Source organism: Sus scrofa, chromosome 13 (assembly GCF_054392235.1).
Source record: "Sus scrofa isolate SSC_HxYL_T2T_F1_AM1 chromosome 13, Sscrofa_HxYL_maternal_Yorkshire_Landrace_v2.0, whole genome shotgun sequence".
Classification (NCBI taxonomy): domain Eukaryota; kingdom Metazoa; phylum Chordata; class Mammalia; order Artiodactyla; family Suidae; genus Sus; species Sus scrofa.
This window is the reverse complement of record NC_139395.1, coordinates 150152259-150158290: the sequence shown is the minus strand read 5'-3', so window position 1 is coordinate 150158290 and position 6032 is coordinate 150152259.

Sequence of the window (6032 nt, the reverse complement as noted above, 5' to 3'; positions counted from 1 at the left end):
AGCTACTGTGCTTGTGACACACAAGACAATTTTAAGTGGCCTGTGGACATAGCGTTAGAGAACAATGGTTCACATTGACGGGGAAGGTAATTGCATTTTCAAATTTATGTCAATCATTCTGATTATACCACTCATTTACTGCTGGTATATCTTTAACTGTTCTCGAATGCCTGCCTATTTCCCACTACCAGGAAGAGAACTGCTCAAAGAGACTTTGGTAATCACAGAGATCCACCTAGAATTTTATTGTATTTGTTTTATGGTGCCTTCCTATTCATGGAAAAGTAAACTAGTTTTTAATTTGAGGTAATGATGTAAAGTTAACTTTACAAGCAAATTCATTTAAAAGGGAATCCTCCTACACTGTTGGTGGCAATGTACATTGGTGCAACTGTTATGAAAAACAGTATGGAGTTTCCTTAAAAAACTAAATATAGAAGTACCATATAATCCAGCAATCCCACTCCTGGGCATCTATGCAGAGAAAACCATAATTCAAAAAGATACTGGCATCCCAATGTTCACTGCTATTTACAGTAGCCACTACTTACAGTAGCCAAGACGTGGAATTGATGGAAAAGTGGATAAAGAAGATGTGGTTCATGTATACGATGGAATATTACTGAGCCATAAAAAAGAACGAAATAGTGCCATTTGCAGCAACGTGGATAGACCTAGAGATTATCATACTAAGTGAAGTCAGCAAGATAAAGGTAAATATCATATGATAACACTTATATGTGGAATCTAATCAAAAGTGATACAAGATAGCTTATTTATAAAGCATAAACAAACTCACAACTTTCAAAATCAAATTTACAGTTACCAAAAGGGAAATCATGGTGGGGGAGGGATAAATTAGGAGTTCAGGTTTAACATGTACACACTAATATATCTAAAATAGATAATCAGCAAGGGCCTACTGCATAGCACAGGGAACTCTACTCAATATTCTCTAATAAGCTGCATGGGAAAAGAATCTGAGAAAGAATGGATACATGTATACATGTAACTGAATCACTTTGCTGTACACCTGAAACTAATGCAACATTGTGAGTCAACTATACTCCAAAAATTTTTTTTGTTTTTTTTTCTCTCTTTACTGCCGCACCCTCAGCATGCAGAGGTTCCCAGGCTAAGGGTCAAATCAGAGCTGTAGCTGGCAAGCCTACGCCAGAGCCACAGCCACGCAGGATCCAAGCTGCGTCTGCGAACTACACCACAGCTCATGGCAAAGCTGGATCCTTAACCCACTGAATGAGGCCAGGGATCGAACCCACAAACCTCATGGTTCCTAGTCAGATTCATTTCATCTGTGCCACAATGGGAACGTCCTCCAATAAATTTTTTAAAAATAAATTCATTGAGGTCTTTAAAAAATAAGTCAATTTCAAGAAAAAGATTACAGAAGAGTAGAGATACACGGTGTGTCAAGAACCTTGTATGGAAAATCTGCTAGGACACATGGTTGGCTGGATGTTAGGGAAGAGGCCCTTTAAAAGTGTGGGGACAGGGGAAGCAAACAGGTGAATTAAATTAAAAATATATATATCAGTAACATGACAAACGTCACATCAATGTAGTAAAAGAGAAAATTGAATCAAGCCTGCTGGAGCCGCACCCTGAGTTACTTTCTAGCAACTAAATTATTTTCAGATAAGCTCCTCTTCCTGGGAAGTCTCCCCCAACCCCCAGCTGACTGGCAGTCTGGGGAAAGTGTATGACACTTAACTTGACGTTCAAGGCGCATACTCAACCTGCAACTTTTCCAGGAATCTTTAACCAGACATTCTTTTTGGTAGTGGTTATTATTAGTCATCTATAAAATGGCTTTTCCAAGAAGGAAATCTGGTTTCCTTGATCTGGTTTTCTCAGGAACTGTTTTCTTTATGGCAAATTTGACATAAAACTTGGGCCTGCATTCACAGGCAATCCCCTGAGAGGCTGTGTAGTATCAGGAATCAGATACTCTGACTATGGGGCAATTTTACTGAAAGCATGAAGAAAATGACGATGCTTGCTGAGGTCAATGGTGTGTGGGAAACAGGCCCCATCCACAGCCCTTGGGAGAAGGGATGCTGGCAAATAGGCATCATGGACCTTTGACAACGGGCATGTTCCTCGACCCAGGATTTCCATTCCGGGAATTATAGTAAGGAAGCAGTCAGATATGTACTCAAAGACATTTCTACAAGGATGTATCACTATTTTTTTTTTTTTTTTTGGTCTTTTGTCCTTTTAGGGCCGCACCCACAGCATATGAGGTTCCCAGGCTAGGGGGCTCATCGGAGCTGTAGCTGCCAGACTAGGCCACAGCCACAGCAATGCCAGATCGGAGGCGCGTCTGCAACCTACATCACAGCTCATGGCAACGCCAGATCCTGAATCCACTGAGGGAGGCCAAGGATCGAACCCGCCCAATCTCCTGGTTCCTAGTCAGATTCATTTCCGCTGCGCCACGACAGGAACTCCCACTATTTTTTTTTCATTTTTTTTATTACTCAAATGAATTTATCACATCTGTAGTTGTATAATGATCATAACAATCTGATTTCACAGGATTTCCATCCCACAGCCCAAGCCCACTATTATTTTTTCATAGGAAAAAATTTTAAACAATTGTAAATATCCAATAGCCAGAGCTTGGTCAGGACAAATTTGGTCAGTTTGTGAGGAGAATATTTAAAAAAATTTTTTTTATTAAAGTGTAGTTGATTTACAATGTTCCTTCAATTTCTGTTGTACAGCAAAGTGACCCAGTCATACATACATGTACATTCTTTTTTTTAAATAATATCTTCCATCATGTTCTAACCCAAGACATTAGACATGGTTCCCTATGCTGTACAGTAGGACCCCATTGCTTATCCATTCCATATGTAATATTTTGCATCTTCCAACCCCAAACTCTCCATCCATCCCACTCCTTCCCCTCTCTGCCCCAGCAAACACAAGTCTGCTCTCCATGTCCATGATCTGTTTCTGCTTTTTTTTTTTTTTTTTTTTTTTTTTTGTCTTTCTGTCTTTTCCAGGGCTGCACCCGTGGCATATGGAGGTTCCTGGGCTAGGGGTCGAATCGGAGCTGTAGCCACTGGCCTACACCAGAGCCACAGCAACACAAGATCAGAGCCATGTCTGTGACCTACACCACAGCTCACGACAACACTGGATCCTTAAACCACTGAGCAAGGCCAGGGATTGAACCCACAACCTCGTGGTTCCTCGTAAGATTCATTAACCAGTGAGCCATGACGGGAACTTCTGTTTTGTAGATAGGACCATTTGTGCCATATTTTGGATTCCAGATACAAATGATGTCATATCTTCCTCTTTCTGACTTACCTCACTTAGTATGAGAATCTCTAGTTCTGGCCATGTTGCTGCAAATGACATTATTTTGTCCTTTTTAATGGCTGAGTAGTATTCCATTGTGTATATGTACCACATCTTCTTGATCCATTCATCTATCAATGGGCATTTAAGTTGTTTCCATGTCTTGCCTATTGTGAATAGTGATGTGATGAACGTAAGGGTTCATGTATTTTTTTGAACAAATGTTTGTCTGGATATATGCTCAGGAATGGGATTGCTGGATCATATGGTACTTCCATGTTTAGTTTTCCATAGTGGTTGTACCAATTTACATTCCCACCAACAGCAAAGGAGGGGTCCCTTCTCTCCACACTCTCTCCAGCATTTGTTATTCGTTGACTTGTTATAATGGCCATTCTGACTAGTGTGAAGTGGTACCTCACTGTACATGAGAAGAATATTACATAGTCACTATGCCAAATGAAATTTTCAACAATACTGCATCTTTTTTTTCAGCTGCACGCCTGAGGCCTACAAAAGTTCCTAGGCCAGGGATCAAACCAGCGCCACAATGGTGACCTAAGTCACAGCAGTGACAACACCATATTCTTAAGCACTGGGCCATCAGGGAATACCTAACAACAGGAGAACAACGCTATATTTACTAAGTACAAATAAACTACAAAATAATATATGCTGAGGTACTACTGTGCTTGGATTCCACTAGCCAGTGTCAGGTTTAGATTTTTTTCCTTCATTCACCAAATACTTTAGAGTATGTGCACGTGCCAGATGCTGTTCCAGGCTCTGGGTACCAAGCAATGAACTGAAATTAGCATTTCTGCCATAACTGTGCAAAGTGCTATGCAAGACACCCTCAGGGTGGAGTGGGAGCATGCAATGGGAAGACCTGACTTTGAAACACTCTCTGAAGGTGCACCCAGTAAGTGCAACACCCAAGGGACGTCAGCATATGCAGGCACCCAGTAAACAGCCCTTGACTGGCTGACTTGCTTTGGGTGCAAAGAGTTCAATTTCTCTTCCACCCTGGGAAGCAGCCACCACACAGGGCAGGACCAGGAACCAACTTCCCTTCTGAGCTCTTGCTGTGCTGTGGTGTCTGCCTCCCCAGAGAAACTCTTCCTTTCTTTATGGAAACTTTCCCAGCAGCTCTGGTTGCTCTCCCCAGAAGGGTCCTTGGTGTCTGCAAATCACAGGGATGGGAAATAGGTGGTGGGAGGTGGGGCTGGGCAGTCGTGTCTACAGAACTTCTCTCTAGAAGGGATCTTGTCCTGGTGTCTGTGGAGTCGAGATGCCTTGTAATAATCTGCCTTGTAACTGTAAGTAGTCCCTCAAAAATATGTGCTCATCTCCCAATAATATCTACTAAGAGGGTGGTGCAAATATCTGGGTTGTTACAAATCAACGATGAGTTACTAATGGGGCACAATCCCTCTGAGAAAAACTTCAGTTTCAGTGGAAATACCCTGATGATCTTGCAGGGCTAAGTTTCCAAAGGGCTGTTCCCCCGTAGACCCTGTGTGGAGTGTTAAAAAGAATAGCTTCCCCAATACCCCATCCCAGAGGATTAAAAATGAGCTGGTTATCACTTTATCATCACTAGGATGCCTACAATCAAAGAGCCAGATAATTGAATTTCAAGTGTTGGTGGCGACGTGGGGGAACTGGACTCCTCATACACTGCTGGTAAGGATGCAAACATGGCACAGCTGGAGTTCCTGTTGAGGCTCAGTGGTTAGGAACCCAACTGGTATCCATGAGGATGTGGGTTCGATCCCTGGCTCCGCTCAGTGGGTTAAGGATCCAGCGTTGCCGTGAGCTAGGGTGTAGGTTGCAGGCCCAGCTCAGATCTGGCGTTGCTGTGGCTGTGGCACAGGTTGGCAGCTGTAGCTTGGATTTAACCCCGAGCCTGGGAACTTCCACATGCTGCAGGTGCGGCCCTAAAAAGACCAAAAACAAACAAACAAACAAACAAAAAACAGACAACAAAAAAAACAAAGACACAGCTACTTTGGACGGAAATCTGGCAGTTTCTCAAAAAGTTAGACATAGAGTTCCCATTTTACCCAGCAATTTCACTTCTAGGTATATTCCTAAAAGAAGTGAAAACATTGTTCACATAAATATTTGTACGTGAATGTTCATTATTCACAAGAGAACAAAGACAGAAATATCCCAATGTCCATCAACTGATGAATGGATAAACAAAGTGGGGTACATTCACACAATGGAACACTACTCCACCAAAAAAGGAATGAAGTACTGATACATGCCACAATGTGGAGAAGGCTTGAAAGTAATATGCTAGGAGTTCCCGTCGTGGCGCAGTGGTTAACAAATCCGACTAGGAATCATGAGGTTGCAGGTTCAATCCCTGGCCTTGCTCAGTGGGTTAAGGATCCGGCGTTGCCATGAGCTGTGGTGTAGGTTGCAGATGAGGCTCGGATCCCGAGTTGCTGTGGCTCTGGCGTAGGCCGGTGGCTACAGCCCCGATTAGACCCCTAGTCGGGGAACCTCCATATGCTGTGAGAGCGGCCCCAGAAATGGCAAAAAGACAAAAAAAAAAAAAAAAAAGTAATATGCTAAATGAAATAAACCAGTCATAAAAGGCCACATATATAATCCCACTTACATTAAATTCCAGAACAGGCAAATCTACAGAGAAAGAAAGAGGATTAGGTGTTGCCTATGGCTGGGGG